The sequence below is a fragment of the Notamacropus eugenii genome, chromosome 3 (assembly GCF_028372415.1).
Source record: "Notamacropus eugenii isolate mMacEug1 chromosome 3, mMacEug1.pri_v2, whole genome shotgun sequence".
NCBI classification, from domain to species: Eukaryota; Metazoa; Chordata; class Mammalia; order Diprotodontia; family Macropodidae; genus Notamacropus; species Notamacropus eugenii.
Genome location: NC_092874.1, coordinates 14,637,787 through 14,663,581, shown reverse-complemented (window position 1 = coordinate 14,663,581; position 25,795 = coordinate 14,637,787). Strand labels below are relative to the sequence as shown.

The 25,795-nt window shown below is 45.1% G+C and overlaps 1 protein-coding gene and 1 long non-coding RNA gene across 2 annotated transcripts in view; one reads left to right on the top strand and one right to left on the bottom strand.

The window, feature by feature from the left end:
• The window catches only part of TOMM7 (translocase of outer mitochondrial membrane 7), a 518,839-nt gene that overhangs the window by 214,316 nt on the left and 278,728 nt on the right, over positions 1 to 25,795 (top strand). The gene's annotated exons all lie outside the window — the stretch shown is intronic.
• On the bottom strand, positions 16,115 to 24,347 carry LOC140532435 (uncharacterized). Its single transcript, XR_011976513.1, has 3 exons — positions 23,976 to 24,347; positions 21,381 to 22,070; positions 16,115 to 17,624 (listed from the first exon to the last, which is right to left on the bottom strand). It is a non-coding gene; the product is annotated as an uncharacterized lncRNA (long non-coding RNA).

Here is a 25,795-nt window from a genome sequence, read left to right as displayed (position 1 = left end):
GGACAGCAGAGCTGCAACCCAGGTCCAAAGGTGCCCAGGGTGGGTGGCAGGTGCACAACTGTCTGCCCTCTATTTGAACACCAGCTCCCATTTATACAACCATCATAAAAAGGATCAGACTAATGACTCACATTCACATAGTGCTTTGGAGTCAGAGAGAGCCGGCATTACTATCCCCATTGTGTAGGTAAAGACACTGAGGCTCAGACAAGTGAGGAGACTCGCCTGGGGTTATCTGGTATTTCCTAACCCTCCACCCTTTGCCCTCCCTGACCTCAAATAGCCCTAGCTATAATCAGGAATGAATTCAGGGTGTATGTGTGTGTGTGTACACCTAAGAGAAGGTCACAGAGCATGTTCATGAGTGGCAAGACTGAGACAGAGTGAGATGCTGGCAGCAACATCTTCAGACAGTGTCCCCTTTGGACGTTGCAGATTGAGGCCCCCAAAGGCCATAGCACCAAGAGCTGGTGTTTGCAGAATGCTCTCAGCCTGGCCAAGGACTTCTCTTACATTCTTGTGTAGCAGATTCTAAGTTTCTCCAGGGCAGGCGGGACTGTCTCACTTTCGTCTTTCTGTCTCCCAATACTTAGCCCAGTGTCCGGCACACAGCAGGTGCTTAATAATTGCTTATCTCATTCAAGCCTCACAGCTCTGTGAAGTGGACACTCCAGTCATTACCATTCACATTTTACAGGTGAGGAAATTGAGGCTGAGGGGGGTTACGTGATTTGCTGAGGGTCAAACAGACTGGAAGTGTCAGAGGTTGGGTGTGACCTCATGATACTGCCCAGCAGTGAGGCCTCAGGGACAGGAGGATGTGTGGGTGCTTCCTTCCCCCCTCCCAGCAGGTGAGTAGGCACGCTGCTCTGAGGGCAGGACCAGGGTACAATAGCGTATCAGAGAGTACATTTTCCTCACCCAGTCAGACCCCAAGACAGCGAGGAGAACAGTCTGCCTCATCCTGTCCATGAAGTGAAGGTCACAGAAGGGACCTTGGAGGTCAGCTTGTCCAAACTATGACCTCACTTTCTTTTCAGCCAAGACCCTGGAGTGAGGGGTAGAGCCCTCCCGCCCCATCCCCCAATGACCTTGATGTTACTGAGCCGTTTCAGTCATGTCTGACGCTTCGCTTCGTGACCCATTTGGGGTTTTTGGCAGAGGTACTGGAATGGTTGGCCATTTCCTTCTCCAGCTCATTCTCCAGATGAGGAAACTCAGGCAAACAGGGTGAAGTGACTTGCCCAGGGTGATGTAACTAGTGTCTGAGGCTGGATTTGAATTCGGATCTTCCTGACTCCAGGTACAATTAATTCTCTATTCAGTGAGCCATCAAGCTACTTTTGTACACCCTGACCTTTATACTCCAACCCATTAAGCAGGCAGATTTATCAGACAGAGATGGAATTACTCCTCATTAACCCTGCAGTCCAGCTGGATACCTCTATATGGTAGTATAAGCAGCAAGCCCCCAAATCTCCTCACAGGAGTTTAGACCCAGGAGGTGGAGGAAACAAGGTGAAGTTAACTTCCTTTCCTGCGGGACTTGTGTAGACCCTTTAAGCAAAGGCACAGAATTAGCTCCTTTTTCCTTAAAGAGAATCAAGAAAACACTCTGAATGTGGCCTTTTGTCTTTTCAGTCAGTCAACATTTATTAAACACCTACTGCGTGCCAGGTATCGTGTTAAGCACTGAGAATTCTTTTCACAAAAATCCAGAGCCTGAGTTGGAAGAAACCTACGAGACCAGCTGGTCCAAGCTATACCTGAGCCAGAGTCCCTCTGCAATGGGGTTCTCATCCTTTTCCAGGATGGTAATTTTTTTACACATAAAAAAATGTCAAGGACTTCCCTCCCCTGTTCTCCATCATGATAGACACGTTATTAAAATCTGTTGGTTGAGAAAATGCATGAGGACCCAAAGATGCTCTGAACTCAGGGTCACTTTTAAATGAATTTGCATTTTATTCATCACAATGGCATCCATACGTATATGAAAATTAGTGATATCTATGTGTGGGTGACAGTATTGATCGAGATCTTGGAAGACCTGTCTGTTTATTGATCAGACTAAATCATGGTGCACATTCTATGGGCCTTGCTTGGCAAGTACAGGGTTTCCTGGATTCCCTGGGCTCTGTGACCCCCTAGGTTTGGAGCTGCTACTCAGGGACACCCCGACTTCCTTCAAGGGTCAGATCAGATGCTCTCTCTCCTCCTTTTCTGAGCTCCCCTCCCCCATGACCTTGTATTTGTTTTTCAGACACGCCCAGACTACCTGTTTGTCCCCCATGACATGCAAGCTTCTTGAGGCAGGGACAATTTCTTTTATGTCAATCAGTTGATCTCTAACCCTCTATTAAAGGACTATGTGCCGGGGCTGGGAGCTCACTGTCTAGTGACAGACAATTTGCATCTTTCTGTCTGACTGTCTGTCACATGGCTCACAAAAGATGCCTCCTGAACAACACCTTTCGAACCTTTCCCATATTCTCAGACACCCTTCTCGCAGAAGCCCCATAACTCTGCCTGATTCGATGAACTACAAGAATCATCTTTAAATTATAGTTTTTTTAGTCAATCTGGGTTAGAGGAGTCTTGGGACAAGATTTGGTGGATGGCTGTTTTGACTCACAAAGAGAGAGAAAGTATTCTTTGTACAGATCCCACAACCACTGAGACCAGGGTCATGGGACTTCCAACAGATGAATACTTGAGAGTATGGGAAAGGTTCAAAAGATGTTGTTAGGAGGCATCTTTTGTGGGCCACAAAGCAGACCGTCGGACAGAAAGATGGAGAACTTATCGTGTGCCAGGGACTGGGTTAAGGGCTGAAGATACAGAGACCAGGAAGCAAGACATCCCCTGCTCTCAGAGACCTTACATCCAATGGGAGAAGATGGTACAAAAGGGGGAAACCAAGTAAGGGGAGAGGGTATGTACATGGTGACAGTAGAGAGAACTGGAAAGAGGCATGGAGGCTAGCCTCTGGACACGGTCAGAGGAAGGCTCACCTATCAGAGCCCAGCATTTCAGGGATGCAGACCATGGAAGCATGGACGGTGGAGATGACCATGCATCAGATTTTGAGCAGTCATGACTCAGGGCCAGTGTCCTCGGTGCCTAAGATCTGGGTCAGTGACTCTTCCAGATCCACAGAAGTTTAAAAGAAGGAAGGGGCCCCAAAGTGCACCCTGCACTGCACAACGGTCTTCTCTAGGACATGCTCGCCTGTGGCAGGCTTCTGTGGCCTCCCTGGGCAGACTGATCCATTCTGAACTGCTCACGTGGTTGAGAAGTTTTTCCTTCCATCAAGGCTAAATGTATCTTGGCAACTTTCTGCCAATTCTGTTAGCTCTGGGGCCAAGCAGAACCAATCTAGCCCCTGCTCCCCAGGGCTCCCCTAAAATATTCAAAGGCCAACATGTCTTCTCTTCTCCAAGCCTAAACATTCCCATTCCTTCCTTGGCATAATTCCCAAAGCACCTACATGGTGCCTTTTACAAATGAGGAAACCAAGGCCCAGAGAAACAAAAGGGACTTTGCTAAGGTCACGGAGCAGACCAACGACAGAGAACAGGTGAGGAAGCAAGATAGAATCTCCTCACTTCCCTTCCAGTGACCTTCCTCCCCTTCCAGCTGATGTGTACAGCACTGGCCAGACCTGACCAGTCTCCTCTGCCAGGCGGCACTGGGTTTTTGCTGGTCTATAATGATTTTACTAGCAAAGGTCCTTACTTTTAAAAACCTATAAACTTCTACAAGGGATTCCTCCTTTTTCACCTTTTCTCCTCTTTCTCTTCCTCCTCTGGTGTTCTGATCCTCCTGACCTCCTGCCTCCTCTCTGGTTCCCTGTCTCTTTTCTCTGAACTACTCAGGGCAGCAGAGTTTTCCTTCTGGGTTTGAACCATCTCTCCAGCTAGTTGTCTGAATATGGCCTCTCTGAACCTCGGTTTTTTCGTCTGTCAAATGGCCTATTATTGGAATGCTGATTCTGAACTGGCTTGCTGTTTTATGCAAACCCTATGGAGCGTGATTGATTCTTCTCATCCAGACACAAGATTTTTCCTGTGTGGCATCTTTTGCCTGAAATGACGACCTCGCAGAGCTGGGGAGACACATTTCAAATTTTAAAACACCATTAGAATGTCTGTTATGACAATTGTTATTTTTTCTGTTTTCTGGGTCTGAAGTACAGTTTGGGTTGGGAAAACACTTGTATTTAGTGGCAGATGTCCAGGAGAGAGGAAAAAAAATCACCTGGGAAAAAATGGCTGATGGATTTTGTTAATGAAGGATGCCTCGTTTCTCAGAGATGTGATTGACAGGCCCTGGGACCTGAAGGCTGGCTTAGTGAGGGGCCCTGAACTCTGCAGGCCTTCCAAATCGTTTTCTTCTAGCAGTGTCAGACCTGAAAGGTTCCCTTTGGGCTCTGATTTCCTTTGGGAGCAGGGTGCAAGTAGCCAATAGTGCTTGGGACCCTCCAGGGCCTCACTGGGCCCCCTCTCCCAGGCAGGAGAGTTCATGGCTGTTGGAGCAGGTAGGGAATCTGGGCAGAGGCTACAGCTGGAACAGCCCAGCACACTGTAGCAGGTGAGCATAGCTTGGGAAGGGGACCCCCCCGCCCGGCTCTGGGTCTGTCAGGCTCCCCAAGAAGTCATGACCAGGAAAATAGTCACTCGGTTTTGCCCAAATGAAGGCAGACAACCAAAGCCTTGTTTTGTTTCTTGAACTGAGTTTTGTAACCTTGGTATTCAATAGCCCCATTGTCCTGGTCCCATCATAGCACATGCTGCTGGGTTGGGATCAAGGGCAGCCAGCAGGTCAGGAAGGATGCCTGCACTGCCAGATGGGGTTAGTAAGTCATTGGCTTCAAAAGTGACCAGCCCCTGCCCAACAGACCCATTCCATTGTTCAAAGAGCCCCTGATGGCGTGGTCTGTATAAGGAGATAAGTGTAACCCAGGCCAGGGCTCCCCTGAGAGAGAGGGTCTGTAACGTGAGGAGGGGAATGTACATGGGGGTCTAGCAGAACTGGGAGCAGGTCAAGAGAAAGCTTTCTGGGCTTGGACTCCAGAGAAACTGGGTTTGGACCCTGCTTCCAGTGCCAACTAGCTGTGTAACCAGAGTCATGAGATCTAGCCAGGGCAACCTGAGGAGGGATGCACATGTTAAAATCCCACCTCTGAGCACACCTTGTATGCCCTGGGACCAAAAGAAACTGCCCCAGAGTTAGACTAACTGGCACTGGGGTCCCTCCTAGTTGAGATCTATGAGCCTATCCATCTCTCTGGGTCTTAGGGGGATCCCTTACCATTCTAAATCCACGATCCTTTGCCTTTCTCAGACTCAGTCTCCTCATCTGTAAAATGGGGATGATAATACATACCCTCTTCCTCACAGGGCTGTGGGGAGGACAGCATTCTACAAACCCTAAATTACATACAAACACAGACTGTGATCGTTTCTGTGAATCTGCCTGGTTGTTGTTCAGTCATGTCTGACTCTCTACGCTCCCAGGTGGAATTTTCTTGGCAGAAGCACTGGAGTGGTTTGCCATTTCCTTCTCCAGCTCATTTTTACAGGTGAGGAAACTGAGCAAACAGTATTCAGTGACTTGCTTGGGGTCACACAGCTAGTAGGTATGTGAGGTCAGATCTGAACTCAGGTCCTCCTGACCCCAGTACTGGTGCTTTTGCCCTGTGCCACCTAGAATTTGCCTGGAGCCCCCAGATAGTTTCCATTTCAATCAAGATTTTGAGAAAGAAAAAAAAATGAAAAGGAAGTGTCAGGGGACAAAAAAGGCAGCATCTTCTTCCACTCCTTAGGTGACAGGGCCCTTAGCAGCCTTTCCTGAATATCCCCAGCTCTTCCATCTTCCAATGCCCACTCCCCTCCCTTCCACACCAAAGAAATGAAAAGTAACCTTTGACAGAAGTTGTATTAAGCAAAGTGTGGTGGACAAAGATATGAGGGACTGGGATTTTTTGGGTTTGTTTTTAAAAGGAAACACACCCAAACTTCACCATCTGAGAAGTCCCTTGGGGATGGAGGCAGTTATAACCCTAAGTAAATAAATGAACAAGTAAAGAAAAGAAACAAACAGCCAAAAGTGCTTTTTGTCTCTTTCAAAGTGTCCCGGAGGGAGGGATTGATTCTACTAATGCTGCCCCTGCTTAAAGCACTGGATGAGCTGCATCCTGGGAACTGCCTTCAGCACTGACATCTGTTCCTTTGATCCTTTTGGGGGGTGGCGGTGGCGTTGAGACTTCTTCTCAGGAGGCCAGATTGGGTTTTTGGAAAGAGCCACTCGCAAGTGCTTGAGAGCCACACCAGTGAACTTGGGCCAGTCCAGGGAGACAAGCAGAGAGGGCAGAGCTGAGGCTCAGGAGAGACCTGGGTTTGAATTCTGGCCCTGAAATGGATTACCTTTGTAGCCATGGCCAAGTGACTTGAACTAGGATTTTAGGGGACTAATCTAATCAGGGTAGGGGAGAGGTCTCAATGAGGGTTGAAGTGTCTTGGTTTTCATAACACAAACTCAACATGAAGCAATAGGGTGGGGAAACATGGAGGCAAGGAAAAGCTATGGGATCTCGGGCTGTGTGAAAGAGATGTGGCTTCCAAGAATCAGGAGGTAGCTGGTAGTCCTGCTGACCTCTGCCCTGGTGAGACTACATCTGGAATGCTGGACTGGGTTCTAGGCACTATGATTTAGGAAGAACATAAGAGACTGCAAGTGATGAGGTGATGTTAACTAGGATGGGAAAAGATCTTGAAGTCATGCCACATGATGGATTGTTGAAGGAAATGCTCATATTTAGCCTAAAGAACAGAAGACTTGACTGAGGTGGGTGTTGAGGCAGAGTTTCAAGTATTTGAAAACTATGGAAGAAGGGTTTAGCTGACTGCTCGACTCCAGAGGGCAGAACCAGCAGCCGCAGGTGTGTGGGAGAAGCTGAGAGAGAAAGAATTCAGGTGGATAGCTGGAAAAAAGCTTGAAAAATTACCCCAAGGTGAAATGAATTCTCACTCTCTAAAGGGCTTCCAGAAGAGTCTGGATGACCACTTTTTTTGAGGAAGAGTCCTCTACAGGATCAGGTTGGTCTACATGTCATTGGAGGGCCCTTGTGACTCTGAGATTCTGTGACTCTTAACAATTAGGCCTATTTAGATCTGTATGTAATGGGGACTAGTTTTCTAATTGACCACTAGTTACTTTAATGTGCAACTAGGTGGCACAGTGTATAGAGTCAGGAAGACTCCTCTTTTAAGTTGAAATCTAGCCTCAGACACTACTAGCTGCATGACCCTGGGCAAGTCACTTAGCCCTGTTTATCTCAGTTTCCTTATCTGTAAAATGGAAGAAGGAAATGGCAAACCACTCTGGTATCTCTGCCAAGAAAACCCCAAATGGAGTCACTGAGACTGAACAACAACCGCCTTTATCAGATAAGAACAGCCCTGTTAGTCCCTGGAGCAACCCCTTAAAGGTATAAATGACGTATGAACAATTCCTAGGCACTTCCATTGAATCAATCAACCCCAGGTAAAAATTGGATGCAAGCAATGATGCCGCACAGGAAATAGTTCATAGTTGGGGGACGAGAATCATTCACAACATGAGAGTTTGGGATAAAATGGGAAGCCAGCCCAGAATCCAGTCTTCCAAGAACCAGCCAGCCTAGTGATGGGGCAGCTGGGGCCAAGCCCCTGAGAGAAAATTCCTTTGGGGACAGGAGAGGAGAGGACTTCTCTTTCTCCCTCTCATTTCTGACCAGAGGATAACCTTGTGAAGGTCAAAGAATTCGACTTCTCTTCAGTGTTGGTGGCCATGGTCCTGAAACCACAGCCATCCACGTCATTGTGCTTACAATCACAAACAGAGAATACCCAGGATGTGCTGAGGAGACGCCAGGGGATGGGCCCTTGGAGTACAGCAGAGAGTTGGTCACTCGGAGAGCTTCATGAGGATGCACAAAGGGAGGAGAGGACTCCTAGAAACTGACAGCTGTGAACCAGACTTTGGTCTCACACCCTCTCTAAGTCTAAGCATACTCTCCTTAGGGACTAAGCATGTGTAGAAGGGACAGTGTCCTCTAGGTTGGGAGAACGTGTTGTAGGAACTCTTCTGAATAAATGCCTCTTTTGTAAAAACAGATGGTATAACTGACTGATAATCAGTGGGGAGCAGGCAGAATGAGAGAACAATGCTAGAAAAATCTCCCAAATCATCATGATTACCCAAGAACCCTGAGGAGAGAAAAGTCAATGTTTTCTGGGCACCCAACCTGCCAATACTAGTGGGAGTGGAGAGAGTGAGCCCAGAAGGAGGGGTCCATTCAATTTAGATATAAAGAAGAAACTCTGGACTGTAGGGGTTTGATAAACAACAGGACAGATTGTTAGGGGATGTTTGAAATCCCCTCCTCAGGAAGCTTTTAAAATTGGGAGACGTTTTCATTTATCTGAGAGTCTCGGTGCAGCAGCGCTGATGGGCTGTGGGGTGGACGAGATGGAAATTGCCAGGGGGTAAGAAGGATGATATTTCCTATTGACATTCAGTAGCTTGAAGGGAAAAAAATCAATTAAGGCTCACATAAAAGCAAAAAGCAAATGGGCTGGTGTTTTTTTAGAGGAAAAATGTAAAACTTTCCAGTTGTTTTTAAAATTAAGACCAGTGAACGTAAATCTTAATGACACAAATACAAAAATATACCTTGCTTCCACACAATAGCCAGTTTGATGGATGCGCAGGAGGGGGCTGAGAGGAGGCAGAAGAAGGAAAGTGAGCGGGAAGGAAGCCTGACAGTTGGAGGCAGGGAGGCCAAGAAGGTCTCAGGATCCCAGGTCTTCAAACTATCTAAGTGGCCCCTTCCTTGAACTGGTTGGGAAACTGCAGTCTACAGTGGGGGCAGGGCTTTACCTTAATGGCTAATTAATGGCAGCATCTAAATGCTGGCTCTAACTGGCTCTAACTCAGAGATCTTTCCACAATACCTTGCCTTCTGTCACTCTTTTTCTGTACCGAGGACTCTTTCTTTTAAAGTTCATTATACTTTGACCACACTATACTTACCTTTAACTGGATTTCAGCAGTTCCTTTCAACTGTTTTTCTTTGTACCCAAACAATATAATTAACAGAATTAGCAGGAAAAAATTACTGGATCATAGATTGAAAGCTGAAAGGGCTCTTGCGAATAATTGAATCTAAGTTCCTTGTTTTACAGATAAAGAAGTTGAGGCTGAAAAGTTCGGTGACTTGCCCAGGGTCATGCAGCTGGTAAGTATCTGAGACAGGATTTGAACCTGTCCCCTACCTCACACTGATTGCTGTATACTAGGTAACGTCAGGCTGGAAGGAATATGGTTTGGTAGAAGGTTTGCCACATTGGAAGTCACAGGAAGTAGATTCCCAACTTCCTTCATTTCACCTTCTAGACCTCAGTTTCTCCATGCACAAAATGAGGGAGTTGAATGAGATGACTCTTCAGTCTTCTAGCCCCAAAACTATCATCTTCTGGACCTAGGTACACTCAAGGGTCCCTTAGAGCCCAGAGATAGGCCCAGTTGTCCCTGGTGTGATAGGAAGAGAGAAGGGGATATGTGGACATGGCCAGGGCTTTGTAACGCACTGTGGTAAAGAATGCTGGCTTTGTAGTTCAAAGACTTGAATTCAAATCCAGGTTTTGCTGTGACCTTGAGCAAGTCCCTTAACTTCCCTGGGCCTCAGTTTCTTTCCCTGTAAAAGACCTCTATGGGCCTGTCTAATTCTAATGCTATGAAGCCTCTCCATTTCAACGTATGAGCTATGAGGCACAGGGAGAATTGAGCCAAAGGAAAAATAATCATTCTTTTATGAAAAAGTATGGAAAACCAATCTAACAAAGTCCCTGACCTTGCAGAAAAAAAAACCATCTGGTGTCAAGTTCTTCTCCAAACCCACTTAACAGTGTTGTTTCCAGTGGACTGCAGGCTTGGAGGCCCACAAGAGGGTCCCTGGGGTCATGAGCCCCTTGCTCAGAGCAGTCCAATTCAATCATTTCCGAGCTAAAGGAACACAATGGGTAGAAGAATCCTGGGAACATTGTGGGGACAGCTTGAGTCAGGCTAGCCCTGAGGTCTGTTGACACTTGTCTGATGGCCAGAAGTGGCAGATGAAGCAGCTGTCCCCAGATGGCCAGTTTCCTGTGACCAACGGGGGAAATGATCAAGGACAGTGGGCTTGGTGGCTCTTTGGGGCTGTTATTCTTTGAAACTAGCACAGACTTCACTTTTCCTTCTTGGTTTAATCAACTGATTCCCTCGTGAGTTCATGGGGTTGTATTCTTTCCCTGTGGATGCTTACCGACCTGCTGGGGCTGATTCCGAATATGAGATGCCCTCTCTGAGAATGTGCTTTTCCTGGCAAGGAGATCTGTCAGGACAGGAGAGATAATGACCAGGAGATCATCAGCCCCACTGGTCAAGCTGACAAGCTCTTCCCTCCTGCCTCTGAGGGAAGGTTGTGTCCGTAGAAGACTTGATTGTGTCTACACACAACATTTAACCACATTAGCTGGCTGAGGCAGCCAGTGGTTCTGGCTGAACTGACTGGATGTTTGAGTTGTGCAGATGTGGGAAAGATGCTGGATTTGGATTCAGAGGCCCCTGAGCACTGCATTTGTGCCCTGGGGCAGATGTTAGCATAGTTAGGTCTGAGGACAAAGATGATGGTGGTGGTGGTGATGGTCATGGTGATGCTGCCTCCTCCATGAGCATGCAGACTCCTTGAAGGAGGGACTGCTTTACTTCTGATTTTACTCCCAACCCTTTCTAAATGCTTGTTGGTAGACTAGCTTTTTCTCTGGGCCTCAGTTCTCCTCATCTGTAAAATGATTGGTATTCCCTAGATAAGTAGTCAAAGGAGATAGAGAGTTTGCATTTCTTCTTTTGAACATGATTGGCTTATCTACAACTACCTGGGGAATGCTTGAAATCACAGAAGAAGAAAAGTAAATGAAAACAGCTGAACTTTGACTTCACACCTTGCAAAGAGGGTGTAAGGCAGAAACAGTCCATGTTGGAGCAGCTGTGGAAAGATGGCACGTGAAAGCAGTGCTGGTGGTTAGGAGTGGGTCCAATTGGTCCAGAAAGGGGGGCTGATACAAGAAAATCCAGTAAAGTCTTAGAATTCCTTCACTCACAGATCCCACCACAGGTCAAAGACTAACCAGCTGAAAGATTGAAAAAGTAGTTGTTAAATACCTGCTTGATGCCAAACACGATGCCAGCCACCAGGTTGCAAGTATGAAAGTGGGACAGTTTTTACCTCCTAGGTCCTTATTGCAAATAGGGAAGATATTGCAAATAGAAGAGAATACAATCTCCTTGAAGGCAGGAATTGTATCTCTTTTTCTGTGTATTATATCTGACATATTGAGCACATAGCAAATGTCAAGTGGATTGAGTGGTAACCTGGGGAGGGAGTTTGGTACGGTTGATCACAGGGGTGGGGGATAGAGCCATGAGCAGTCAATGGTCAAGTGGTGGGAGTACTGATTTAATTATGGATCCCAGAGCAGGAGATGAGGGAGAAGGAGGAGCAGTAGAGTAGATGGAAAGATGGCCTCATTAGGCAGAGACTGGTTTCCTGGGAGTGACTGGGTGGGACATAAAGCATGGGGCTGCAGTGGGTTAAGTGAAAGATCCCACATAGCCCTCTCTGAAGAAACAAAAAAAAAAAAAGGAAGACCGAGTCTCTGCCCATGGATCTGGGAATGGTTGAACACATTGTGACATGTCGATGTACTGGAGTATCTTTGTCCCCTAGGAAATGGATGTGATGAATTCAGAGAAATGTGGAAAGACTTCTAGGAGCTGATGCAGAGTAAAAAAAGCAGGAACAGGAGGACAATACAACAATGACAATGTTAATGAAAATGAAAACACTCTGAATAGGCAAATGAACTCCCCTAGTCAATCCCATACCAGTCTAATCTTCTATCAGGACATAATTTCCACCTCCTTCTTGCCAGAAAATTGAGCTCGAACCCTGGAATCACCTGGGCATTGAAAGACCAGGGCTGATCTTATCTTGCCCAAGTCTGACCTCCCCAGCACTTTCTGAACATTTCTAAGACATTCTGCAGTTCTGATTCCTTACCTACCAACCTCCCCTTCCAACTCCTTGAAGGCAGGAATCATCTTACTGGCTTGTTTTTGCAACCCAGAACTTGGCCACACCAGACTTCCAGGGATAAGCCTTTGATAAATGTTTTATCTAACTCATGTTAATTGCAAAGAACCATTGTGGTTCCACAGGGCAGATGGCAACACTTCTTTCCCTTCCCTTGGTAAATAGGTAGGAGATAGGAAAAGTGGAATTTCAAATATACTGGCAGATGTGGTTCCTTTGTTTTTTATTGAAAAGTTTAGAAAAAACTGGCTGTTGCTTGGTCTACACAGGGACAAAGAGTTGCCAGAACATATTGTTTCATTCTTGTGAAGTGAAAGTCATGGGTAATGTGGTGGGTCCAAGTCACTAGATGGGCTTCTCTATCAAAGATCCAGTCCTTTCATTGTTTTCTAACGAGTCATCACCAAGTGGAACAGGCAGTGGGTTGTATTGGAAAGAGCACTGGAGTTGTAGTTGGGGGTCTTGGGTTGGAATCCTGATTCTGTATTTGTCTTGTCTCTGGGCCTCCATTTTCTCATATGTAAAATATTAAATAAGGCATAAGGAGCTGGATTAATTGAGCTCTGAACTCTGTGACGTAGGAGCTAGGATTGAAAGTAGCTTCTCCTTCTGTGACCTTGCCCCTAGGAATATGCCTAAGCAAAGGTGTGGTTCACCGGGGCCCTCCATTTTTCCTCTGTGGCTCTCACCCCCAATTCCTTAATGCATTCATGTGACCCATAGCCCTCCATTTCATCATCCCATTCTGACCTGTTCTCTCTGCCAGCAAACCAAGAGTTACGGTTAGTACTGAAAGAAGTAATAGATGTGAAGTGCTTTGTTAAACATCCTCCTCACCTTCCTTCTCATTGATTGTTAATACTGCCTACCTCATAAGGTTTGGGCAAAGCTTAAATGCTTCAATGGTCCATGATGTTTTTTTCAGTGAGAGTGTTCCCTTCCTGCTTAGAGATGGTGACACACCCATGCTGTCTCATCCTGAGCATCTCTTATCAAGGTCCTTCCCAAAGTTCTCCTTGGAGGACCTGCCCCAGGTGCTGGGAACCTCTCTCAGGAGCTGGACTTTGTTCTCTTTGGAGCGTTGCTCTTGTTGAATGACCCATCCACTTCCTTTCCCATTATGTGCTTCTTGGATGATTTCTTTAATACCATTTCTTGAGTATGCTATCAATTTGAATATGATGGAGCCTGTTCATGTCCACGATGGGTCACTCCATTGTCCTTTCTTTGGTTGTTGCTCAGTCACTTTCAATCATGCTCAACTCTTTGTGACCCTATTTGGGTCTTCTTGGCAAAGATAGTGGAATGGTTTGTTGTTTCCTTCTCCAGCTCATTTTACAAATGAAGAAACTGAGACACACAGGGTTAAATGACTTGACCCCAGTCACTTAGTAAGTATCTGACAAGATTTGAACTGAGAAAGATGGGTCTTCTGACTCCAGGCCCAGCCCTCTATCCACTGGGCCACCTAGCTACATCCTCTCCCCCATTGTCCTTGGGGGAGCTATAATTTTGATTCTTTGGAAACTGGTGTTTCCTGATGTTCAGCTATGTAGTGTCATAGGGATAACTCAGCATCTTTCAAAGTTCTGTGTAATTTCCATTCTCTTCTTTCTCTTCAATTCTGTGCCCAGCTCCTTGTTCATCTGTCATGCCTGTCCAAGATATATCACCTGGTACATAGTTGGTGCTTAATAAATGCTTGTTAATTAATGGATTGATTGAATGAATGGGCTGTCCAGCAAATGTCATAGATTGAACCAGAGACTTTCTGTATCCATTTATTTTTCCCCTCTGTGCTGATTGTGGGCCAACTTCTTTTGAGTGATTTTGGATCTTGTGCAGTCAGGGTAATATAACCCGAGTACAAGAGCATCTGGCAGACTTCACCATCTTTAGGGAATCCCTCTTCCATTTAGATCCTACAGTAGTGAATGCGTTTGATGCATAGACCCACTCTTGCCCAATGAACAAAGCTGTCTCTGTGGCTGCATGAATACCTAATTTTGTAAGCTCCTAACACCTGCATGGAAGGCACATTGCGGCTAGCCTCATTCCTCAACTAGCCATCACCAAGTAGACAAAGTGATTTGAGTCTTTATTAGGAATCAAAGGACTAAAGGTCTCATAATTTTTCAACAAGAAGCTGTTTGTAGAGAATATGGAGTCAGGAAAACTGGGGTCCTCATCCTATCTCAAGTGCTCCCTAGATGTGTGACCCTGGGCAAATTACTCATTAAATGAGGCAGTTGAACCTGCCCCAGGAAACCTCTGGAACCTTATGATGAGTCTAAAGCTACCCTGGTTTAACATGAAGGGAGGGAGCAGATAGATGCCTAAAACCCCAAAGAGCCAGGACGATCTAGCCTTGGGCTATCAACTTCTTCAGCTTGGTAGGCCTTCCCCATGCCTGAGGGCTGGGCTCCCTCCAGCAGCACCTCAGCCTGGGTAACAGCCTGCCACCATTTCCTCCATTCATGACTGTGTTGAGCTGTTTTCCCAGCTTCGCCAGCCCACAAGGGCCCCAGTCCAAACTCCACAGGATGACAGAAAGTTATCTTCTCTCTCTCCTTCTCCCCACCTTCCTCCAGAGCCAGAACAACTGGTTCTTTTTCACCTGGGCTTGAAGCTGAGGGGGTGCTCACTGCCCTCCCAAGACTGCAGTTGGGACCTGAAGTCTGGGGAGCAGCTGGAGGTTTTGCCTTCTCTGATTTCCTCAGGTCTGTGGTCTGATCATGCCATCTTAAAATGTGCTCTTTTCCCAAACGACAGCTGCATGGTCTTATCAGCTTAAAAACAAAGAGACAGCATGTTTGAGGTAGGCAGTCACCTAATTAAATCTGCTACAATATTTAACTTCTCTGTCTCTCTGGACTGGGGAGCAGAGCTCAAAGACAAGTGAAGGATTTTCACAACTCCGGAATCTCCCTTTTTCAGTACCTTAAACAGCAGTTTGTAGATGGTGTGGTTCACAGGCTATCTTGTTTTCAGCTGGTCTGAGTCAGTGGGGATGCATCAATCCCAAGTTCCTTCTACCAATCCAATCCAGCAAGCCTTTATTAAATGCCTATTGGGTGCTGAAGATAGAAAGACAAGAAAGAAATAACTCCAGGCCAAAAGGGGATAGATAGTCTACAGAAGAGCTGGCCCTCTGCCCCTCCCCACTGGGAGCATTGGAGAAAAAAATGAAAGGGCTAGGCTGGGCGTTTCCTTCCAGTCTGGGAGCCTGTCATTCCCTATCTTCAGCATTCCTCTGATGCACCAAGGCACAAGGAAATAAGGCTGTTCTTTTTCCTTTTTGTTCTTTCCTCCCTAAATGGAATTATCTCTACTTGTGTCTTCAGGATTTCATTTTTGAGAATTTCTTACCCCCTTCTTCGGACTGATTTCACCAGCAAAAGTTAGGCTCACTCCTGTACTCTTTATTTTAGCCTTTGGAAATCTGCTCTCCTCAAATCTAGGGTGCTCTATGCCCAGCTTTCCCCTCTTTCCTGTCACTTCTATCTACTTCAAGAATAATTTTAGTAACAGCTTGTGTTTACATAGCACTTGACATCAATTACCTCCAGTTACCTCATTTGGTTCCCCTCTGAGGAAGGTATCAGCATTCCTAGCTTACAGAGCAGCTCAGAAGGTGAATTGATTTTCCCCAGATCAGACAACGAGGAAGTCTCAGAGGTGAGGCTGGCGCTTAGCTCTTCCATTTCCTGGTTTCCTCACTCCATCTCCCCATCTCCCTCCCAGAAGCCTCTCTGACTCTTGTGATTGTTTAGATGTTAATAAAACATTGTTTTTCATTCAGACATATAAGCCTACAATTCCTGGCAGTCAGAGAGTCTAGTAGTTGGGAGACGGTACCCTCCCACCCTACCCCCAAACCTTTAAGATCAAGGTGATAGATAGATACGTCAGGTCAAGTAGAGAACACTCCCTCCTCATATCGAATGTTGTCTTCCTTTATTTCAGCTTGAGAATTCTCTCCAAGTCAGTGATTCTTTGCGGGAATTAATTATAGGATCAGCTTCCAGGAGAATAAGCAGACCAATTAATCGTACCTTAATGGCAGATGTGACAGGAACATGTATTCGTGAGAACAGTCACATGGGTGATAGAGAGAGTTGGCAGTCGGGAACTGCTTGTGTCTGGTGTTTAAGGCTGAGCGCTCCCCACGATGATCTCCCTGGTTTCAGGGGTCATTGTCTTAAGAAACACTAACTCTGAGCCCCCATTCCCACTTTCCACTTCGTACAGGTAGGTCCAGGCTTAAGAAAACCAGATAATGGTAACTGATCTTTGCTGACAGTCTTAAGGTTTGCAAAACACTTTGTTCTAGTAGATGCTCACAGTAAACCAATGAGGTGGGCGTTACAGGTACTGTTAGTTAAAGGGGGAAGACGATGGGGTTAGTTTGGACACGTTGAAGTAACTCATTAAGACTTATTAGTCATTACATCGCAGGGTGGTTAGAAGGCTGTAAAAGATCTTTGGAAGGTGCTTCACTGGCCTTAAAGTGTTACAGAAATGCAGAGATTCTTTATCCTTCACAGACAGCTTTCCTTAAACTCAGTGATTTTCATTGTATTTTTTTTCATGGCATCACAGATTCAGAGTGGGAAAGGGACATTAGTCTAGCCCTGTCATTTTACAGAGAAGGAAAATTTGATTCATTCATCTCTCTCCACCCCCATCCTCCATATCTTGGTTACATCAATGCTTCCCCTCAGCTCTCCCTAATTGTTCAGAGAAGGCAGGGAATCATTCAAATTCTGGAAGTGAATTTAAGCATTCCTGGAAAAAGCCTGGTGGTAGATTTTTGTGGGGTTGTCTCTCTTTTCATTTATTTCTTCATTTTTATTTTCAAACTGGAAAGCTGGGTGCTTTTGCAGGAGGGAGAGGTGAGGGTCTTGAGGAAAAAAAAGTTTCCAGCTCCCAGAAGGGCCTGACCATGCTTGGCTAAGAGCTGTGGTTTTGTCATAACAGGATTCGATATTTTATGGATTTTTTTTTTAAAGAAAGGCTACAGATTTATAGCCAAAGACTAAACTGAAGAGCAAGCTTCCTGACTCTCATGCTTGAATGGCAGCGGAGCTGCTGGGTAACAGGGTCAGGGGCTGAGACAGGATGGAGGCCCTCAAAAGAAAGCAGGGATTTTTCACTTTGTGGGTATCATAAACTGCTCCGGCTGTCTGAGGAAGCCCATGGATGGCTTCTCAGAAGTGTGGTTTTAAGTGAATATAACAAAAGACATAGCATTACAAAGGAAATGAATTACATTAAAATACAGTCATCAAAATATATTTTAAAGGCAAGTTCATTAGTCCCTGGAATCTGTCCACAGATCCCTTGGGCATGTGTAGACACTCCTGTTTTAGAGACTCATCACCCTTCTCAATCAGAAGTCTTTTCTCTCTCTTGGCTGAGTTGTCTGCATCTGGCACCATAAGATCTAAAAACAAATGAAAAGGAAACAAAAAAATCCTCATATAAACCATGGTTGATTTTCCCATAAACACAGTCAAGATTAAGATTCAATTAGAACTGGAGGCGCCTGTTGGGGATCCTTTCCAAAGGTAACCCATGGGTTACCTGGTGAGCGGGGATCATGAAGGTTTGTATATCAGTTTTGGAATGGAATCTCAAAAGCAGACCCAGAGCTCCCCTGGAAGCCCTTTCCAGACCAATGTCTTTCTTAGAGTCTTTCCCAAACCAAAGTGTCCATGATCAAGATGGAGAAGCAAAGCACATGAAAATGGACTCCAAGCTCAGCCCCAAAAGGCCAGCAAAGCATTTCCAGTTGATTCCAGAGACAATGGGTGCAAGTTTTATGGGGACAAATTGAAGCTTAAGGCCAGTCTTTTAAAAAACCCAAACTTAATAACAATAAGATCTGTCTCAGAGTAGAAAAGATTGCCTCAAGAGAGGTTAGGCTCTCCGTTATTGGGAGTCTTCAAGCAAAGGTTAAATATGCATTTTTCAGTGCCAGGAACATGGTAAATATTTAATAATGGCTTGCTGACTTCCTAGTGGGGATTCTTCTATGGTTATGAGTTAGATTAGATGGCATTTTAAGTCTTTTCCAACTCTGAGATTCCAAGATTTTCTTCTGTCGTAGCTGGCAGGACAATTTTGTACATTGGCATGGGGATGGATTGGAAATTGGTTGAATGACTCAACTAAAAGAATTCTTACTAATGGTCTGTTGTAAATTTGGCAGAAGTCTCCAGTACAGTGCCCTAGGGATCTGTGATTGTCTTTATGCCGTTTCACATTTTTGTCAGTAACTTGGATAGTTATTGTAAGACATAGCTGTCCTTCTTATAAAACGGCTGAATGACAATGAGCGGGGAGGGATTAGCTAACATGCTAAATGACATGACCCAAAGAAATCTTGATAATATTGAATCAAATCTGATAAAATGGAATGTAATAGGGAGAAACGGAAAATCTTACACTCGAATTTTAAAAAATTAACTTAACAAATATAAGATGAGGTGGTTATTCCTAGAAACGTTTATCTAAAGATGATCTAGGACATTTACAGTTAGCTTTCTAACCTGCCTATGATCTCACCTCTGATGCCTCATTATTGCGGATGCTTTCTGGTAATGTCATCTTGTTGCTTTCTATGAGGACAGCTCCCCCTGGACTCTACTCTCTGCTGTTTACCTCAGGCTGAGACTTTTCTTCTCTCTCTTCCAGACATGACTTCTCCATTCCAATGAGTCTATCTTCATGGCCACCTAATATGCTGTCTGTCCATCATCCACTGGGAATGCTGTGGTTAGTAAGCCTCTCCTATTCTACAGAAGGCCAGCAGGTTTTTTTCTTCAGAGGGGAAACATACTAAAAAGATCACTCTTCTAGAATCACTCTGTGAATTGCATTTGCAGAGGCAAGGTTGACAAATAAAGTATTTTGACTGAGACCTGTCCAATAAAATCCTGAAAGGTGATCTTCTGAAGTTTCAGAATTAGGACTTTTTTGGGTTGGTTCTATCCAGGAAAATAACATTTCTTAACAGAGTGATTTGGACTTTCTTAATAGAACATATTTTTGTTGTTATTTCAGTTGAGCTTCTAAATGTCATGTAGACATCATTTTGGGGTCACTGTCCCCTGTGCGGATCATGAGGCAGATGGTTAGTTGAAATATCTAATTTTAAAACAGGTTATTAAAGTGAGAGTAATCGTTCATACAGACTCAAAGACTGATTTGGAAGATGCTTCAGTGGATAGAGTGCTGGATTTAGAATCAGGAAGGACTGAGTTCAAATCCTATCTCAGATAGTTATTAGCTGTGTGACCCAGGGCAAGTCACTTAACCTCTATAACTACCTCTATCTCTTCATCTACAAAATGGGGATACTTACAGTCTCTATCTCACAAAGTTGTTGTGAGGATTGAATGAGGCAACAAGCAAAGTGCTTTGTAAACCTGAAAGTGCTATAAAATGCTGGCTATTATATCACACTGTTGGATCATTCTAAGCTTTATTTAGTCACCAAAACTCTGAGGTCTTTTTCATACAAATTATTGTCTAATTGTGCCTCCTCTATCCTGTACTTGTGAAGCCGATATTTTTTAGACTGAAAAATAGGACTTTATATTAAATTTTATCTCATTAGATTCAACCCAACTATCTAGCACACTGAGATCGTTTTGAATCTTTATTTTTATCCAGCACGTTAAGCTTTTCTTCTCAGATTTGTGTTATCAGCAAATTTTATAAGTATTCCATCTATGATTTTATTTAAATCCTTAATCAGAAAATTCTAAACAGCATAGGAAAAGAAACCAATAGAGGGCCACTTTAGCCTTCCTCGAGTGAAAAATGACCAGTCACTTAATGACTTCTGAACCCTTCTAACGGTCTAGCCCTTCATCTCTATTATCTCCACAAGAACAGGATGAGTCATTTTCTTAAGTGCTTAGCTGAAATCTAGAGATTTGCAGCATATCAGAAGATCTGTTAGCTCTCTGTCCTCGGGAGCTCACCACAGTCATCCTAGACTCACCTGATCATAGGATCACAGTGTAGAACTCCTTCTAGGCTACCCCAACTTGCATTCAGACTCACATTTGGGTCCATCCAGAGGGAAAATAACATGCTTGGGTTCTAGAGCTAACTGCATGAAGTTGTCCTTCTGAAACATGAGCCCCCACCGATGTGGTCCCCATTGATAAACAGCAAATAGATAAATTTAGGTTGTTATCATTTTTTTTTGGAGACTGGATCTCCTTGTTTCACTTCATTTGGAAGTCCACCAGCCACTTATGGCCTGATCCTGATACCGAATGGCATTGAAACTTTCACTTGCCTCTGTCTTTCCAACCTTGGCTGTTTCACTGCACCTTAGGATGCCTGGTAGTCTTCTTCTCCTGGGAAGTTGTACCAGACCTAGTGCAAACACCTGATTGGCCTTAGCACCACTGCAGCTCAGATCTCCTCAGCTCAAGTTATCCACCAGTCTCAGCTTACCTGCCAGCAGCAGGATCAGGCGTGTGCCACCATCCCTGGCCATAATAAGATAATAATCCCTGATATAATTAGACATCTGTTAAAATGGGGGGAAGAAGGTAGCTGTAAAATATTCACCAACCCCCACCAAAAATTTAGGGCATAATCTCTCACAAATTCACAAAGCATTTATCTATGGGAAGAGGGGCAAGGCATGTGTAGGATTCCTATATAGCAAAGGCAGTTCACAACTCCCAATACTCAGGGTCTGGAAATACTTTTTATTTTTGCAGGGTCTTTAGCATCTCTTCTGGGTGAATCACTCAGTTGGATTCCCAGGCTCTGCTCCTTTTCTATAGTCTGAATTTTTTCTGTTATCAGAGGTCATGCTCCTTAAACATGCTCCATTTCTCTGCTGATTGCCTTTCTGTTTCTGTATCTCTTTGGAGTGTATGTCTCCCCACTGGACATAAAATCTCTTTACTGATCCAGTAGCTTCCCTACAGAAGTATCCCCCATTCTTCCACAGATAGCTCCTGGCCTTCAGTCTCTTCTACTCTTAAACTGCTAAAATCTGCCCAGGACTTAGCTATTTAAAGCCCTCAGAAGCATGTCTAATTTATCACTCAGTCATTGTCACTGTTCCCTCCTGATTTGACCATAAAGGGATCACACAGGGTGTTACACATTGTTGACATATTAAAATCTCATCACATATGACTATTCTCTGATTACATCCACTGACCTTGTGAGGAGACAGGGGAATCCCATTAGGGGAATCACCACTAGGATCATAAGTATAGAAGTGAAATGGACCTTAGAGGTTATCTAGTTCAATCTCTTCATTTTAAAGTGAGAGAAATTGAGTCCCAAAAAGGTAAAATTGTTCAGTGTCACATAGGTAATAAGTTGCAGAGGCTGGAATTCAAATCCAGGTCTGTGGAGTACAACTCCAGTCCTATTTCTACTATACTGTGCTGCCTCTTCTCGGAATCACCAGCTTAGTCAAAAAAGAAAAGTAGGTTAGTTTGGCAGGAACTATCTTTGGCGAGGCCATCTTGGCTTTTTGTCATTGTTTCTTTGCTTTCTAAAAGTTCTTTCACCATCTCCTCAAAGACGTCTGTGGACTTTGCCAAGAATCAGAGTCAGGCTCACTAGCCTATAGTTTGACCCCTCCACTCTCTTTCCCTTTCTGAAGAGTGAGGCTACATTGAAGCGGTCCAGGTCTCTTCTGTCTTTCAGAGACCGCCAACACTGGCTTAGCAGTTCCCTCTGCCAATTGCTTCACAGCCCAAGGATTTCATTCGGCCTGGATTGGTGACTGGAATTCACTGAGTGCAGCTGGGTGCTCCCATAACAGCTCCTCACTTTTATTGGGGTCCAACTTCCTGTTCACTGTTTTTGCTCTTTTCAGTCCAAAGATCACTCTCCTTGACTAAAAAACAAGAGACAAAGTAAGTTCAGTTAGGTCTTCCTTCTTTTTGTCATCTGCTCCCATCATCACTTGCACAATGAATATCTTCCCATCTGCCTTCTCTCTTTGGTATTCCTCATGCTCCTGACTATAAACTAAAACTCCTTTTAATATTCCTTACTATTTGTGGTCAACCTTTAGTGCTATTTAGGCTTTCTAACTGGACTCCACTATTGGAGGGATTATGCATTTAGAGCTGAAAAGGACCTTAGACGCAACTAAGTTCAAACCCTTCACTTTACAGATGGAGAAATTGAGGCGTAGTGAGTTAAAGTAACTTATCTGAGCCAGGATTTGAACCCAGATTTTCCTGACTCCAAGTCCAATGCCCTATTTGCCCTATTCCTCTGCTTTTCTAGCTGCCTTGGCACTGCTGCCCTGGGACCCACCAGCTACCACTACTTCTTTCTCTTTCCTCAGACCCTTCCTGCGTGGCCTCTTTTTGGAGGGCCCTTTCTGAAAGGGTCTAACTCCTCCCCCTGATGTATATACACTCCATTGGGGTGTCGCTTTCTTAGCTCCACAAGGTCACCAGTCATTCTCATTCTCTCCCTTCTCCAATAACTCATGTCTAGTCAGAACCTTATTTACAAAACCTTTTCAACACCTCTGACTTTCAGAAGCTTATACTTTGTTGGAGAAACATTGAACACATAAGTCAATAAAAAATACGTAGGAAGCAAATAGAAAGTAATTGGGAAACCAGAGGTGGGGGGTGAGGAAGCGCTTATGCTTGGGGGTTTAAGAAATAGACCTCTTGCAGCTGAGTAATCTCAGAAGTGTCTTCCAGCCAGACTGGGCCTGGTCTAGCTGGGGTTTCCTTTGATCTAGAGGGCCCTGTGTTGACTGGTTACCTCAACTCTTGGGAGGGCCTGAGAGTCTAGGCTGACCTTAATCATGGGGTGATATAGCATCTAATCTACAGCAAACCTTGAAATTTGGTCTGGAATGTCCATGATCTCTTGTAGCCATTACAGGCTGGAAATTAAACCTCTGGCCCAAGAAGGACAAGGTGCTGTTTGCTCAGCTATCAGCTGGTCACACTTTCCTCCTCCCTTTTACTTCCTGGTCCCTAAAATAGGAGGCAGAAATGATCCTAGATGACTGAACAGCCCCTCATTTTTAATTCCCCTTGTAGAAGCTTGTTATGGAAAAGCTGGTGATTACCCGAATTTGGCCATCTCAGGGATGAAGTCAGATCCCTCTAAACATCTTGGGTTCAGGACAAGACTGAGGTAGCCCTGTCCCACATCGATTCCCAGATTCTGCCCATTTCCACTTAGTTGCCAGACCTTGTCGATTCTCCCTCCTAAGCAGCTTTTGCTTCTTTCTCCTTCTCTTGGAAGGTTCCCCCAGCTGCCACCCTAGTTCAACCCTTCTCATCTCTCACCTGTACGTTTGCCTCCTAACTGGTTTCTCTGCTTCCAGTCTTTCTACTTTGCAAACCTTCTTCTGTTCTTTCTAAAGCCGGGGCCTAACCACACCCTCCCCCATTCACAAGAAGCCTCAGTGACTCTGTCTTACTTAAAGGATAATAATAGCTAGCACTTACACAGTGCTTACTTACTATGTGCCCAGCATCGTGCTAAACACTACAATTAGTATCTCATTTGGCCTTCACAACAAGGGAATGAGGAACTAGCATTAATATTCCCATTTTACAGGGGAGGAAACTGGGCAGGCAGAGGTCCAATGACTTGCCCAGGGTCACAGAGCTAGTCGGTGTCCAAGGCTGGATTTGAACTCAGATGTTCCTGACTCCAGGCTCAGCACTAGATCCCCTTAACCACAAAATCTTCTGTTTGGCATCGGAGGCCTTTATAACCTGGCACCCGCCGAGCTTCTCTGCTATTGAGCACTACTCACCTTTATGCAATCTATGTTCCAGCCAAATTGGCTAACCTCCCATTCTTCATATATGTTATAGCCTCTTCCTCCTCCCCCTCCTGGAGCCCCTGGCTTTCTTTAGGTCTCAGCTCAGCTTATACTTCCTCTTAGAAGACTTTTAAGTACATGCTTACTAAACGCTATCTGTTCATTGATTCATTCACTGATTCATTCACGGATTCATTCATTCTGTCCCTCCCTGCTCTACCAGGTGTCTCTCTAGGGAATAGCACAGTGCCCAGATAACGCCTGCTTTCTTGTTGTCCTTTTCTGTCCACCGGGTTGGGTCATATTCCTCCTCCCCATTGGCTCCTCCGTGGCTTGCTATCAAAGGCCTTGTTTGCTGGGTCACTTGAGTGAAGCATAGACAAGAGGATAAAGGAAGTCATGAGGTCCCGGAAGGAGCCAGACTGTTCCTGGGGCCCATTAACTCTCCCTGTGCTGGGCTCCACCTCCTCTCCCTTCTCTCTTCTTTATGATGCCAGCTTCCCAAAGGAAGCCTGAGGGAGGAGTTGCCCATAAATTCCTGAAGCCTGCTGAGGGCCAGGGAGGAAGGGAGGGAGCCTGGGCCGACTGTCTCTGGCCTTCTTCTCGCTCCCTCCTGCTTGGTACTCATCAGGGAAGTGGAGGAATTCAGTGGAGCCAGTCCAAGCCTCTCCATGACCTTGTTCCTAGGAGTCCAGGAGGGAGAAAGAGATCCTGGAATCCCCTTCCTCCCCACTCCCTAACCAATGTCTGGACCACTTTCTGTGCTTGACTTACCAGCATAAGGAAGGTAGAGACAGGGAACCCAGGGAAATTGGTCAGGGAGGCAGAAAGCCAGGACTCTTGGCCCCTTGAGAAATACCATAGCCAAGTCATGGCCCTGTGGGGTGAGCATAAACTATGCCATCTTAGGCAAATTACTAAATCTTGCTGAGTTTTCATTTCTTCATCTATAAAATGGGTTCAAATCCTCCATTTTACAACCTGTGCCACTTTGGACAAGACCCTTTCTAGGCCTCAGTTTCCTGGACTCTAAGATGAGAAGCTTGGAGTAGGTGATCTCTCAATTCTCTACTGGCTCTAAATTGTCTGATCCTGTCATCTGTACCTTGAATACCAGCTCACACTTCTCATCCAAGGAAACAAACATTTATTAAATACCTACTGTATGTGAAAATTGGCCAGGGGCTGGGTGTATAAAGACAGACTGAAAAACAAAACTCCGTCCTCAAGGAGCTTAGATATTGCCTAGTACCTCCCTCATGCTCACTCTAGGATACTCATGCCATCAGGACTCTGGAAGTCAGCCAGGCAATAAACATTTATTAATCACCTACTAAATGCCAGGCACTCTGCTAAACACTGAGAATACCAAGAAAGGCCAAAGATAGCTCTTAGAAGTCTTCTGGTCCAGTTCTCTCCCCCCTCCCACCCTCTTTAGTTTATAGAAGGCAAGATTCTAAAGGTGAGAATGGCTCCAAACTGAATATTCTCCAATAATAAGTTCTCCTAATAATATTGTTTACTCTTCCAAACAGAATCTTTCACTCTAGGTTGGATATCTGTCTATCAGATGTACTTAGGAAACTGGATGCTTTCATGTTTCACCATCCCAAATTATTCTATTTTAATGAGTAATAATGAGTTTCACTAGATCACTGCCCAGAGTTCTGGATGGATCATCCCAGCAGAAAGGAGCTGGTGTGGATCTGCCATTTTGTCTTTCCATGTAGAGGCTAGCTGAGTAGTGGTCAAGTCCTGGCCTGGTTCCAACCTTGCTCCCATGGTTCTCCGTTTTCCCTGACTATTCCCCA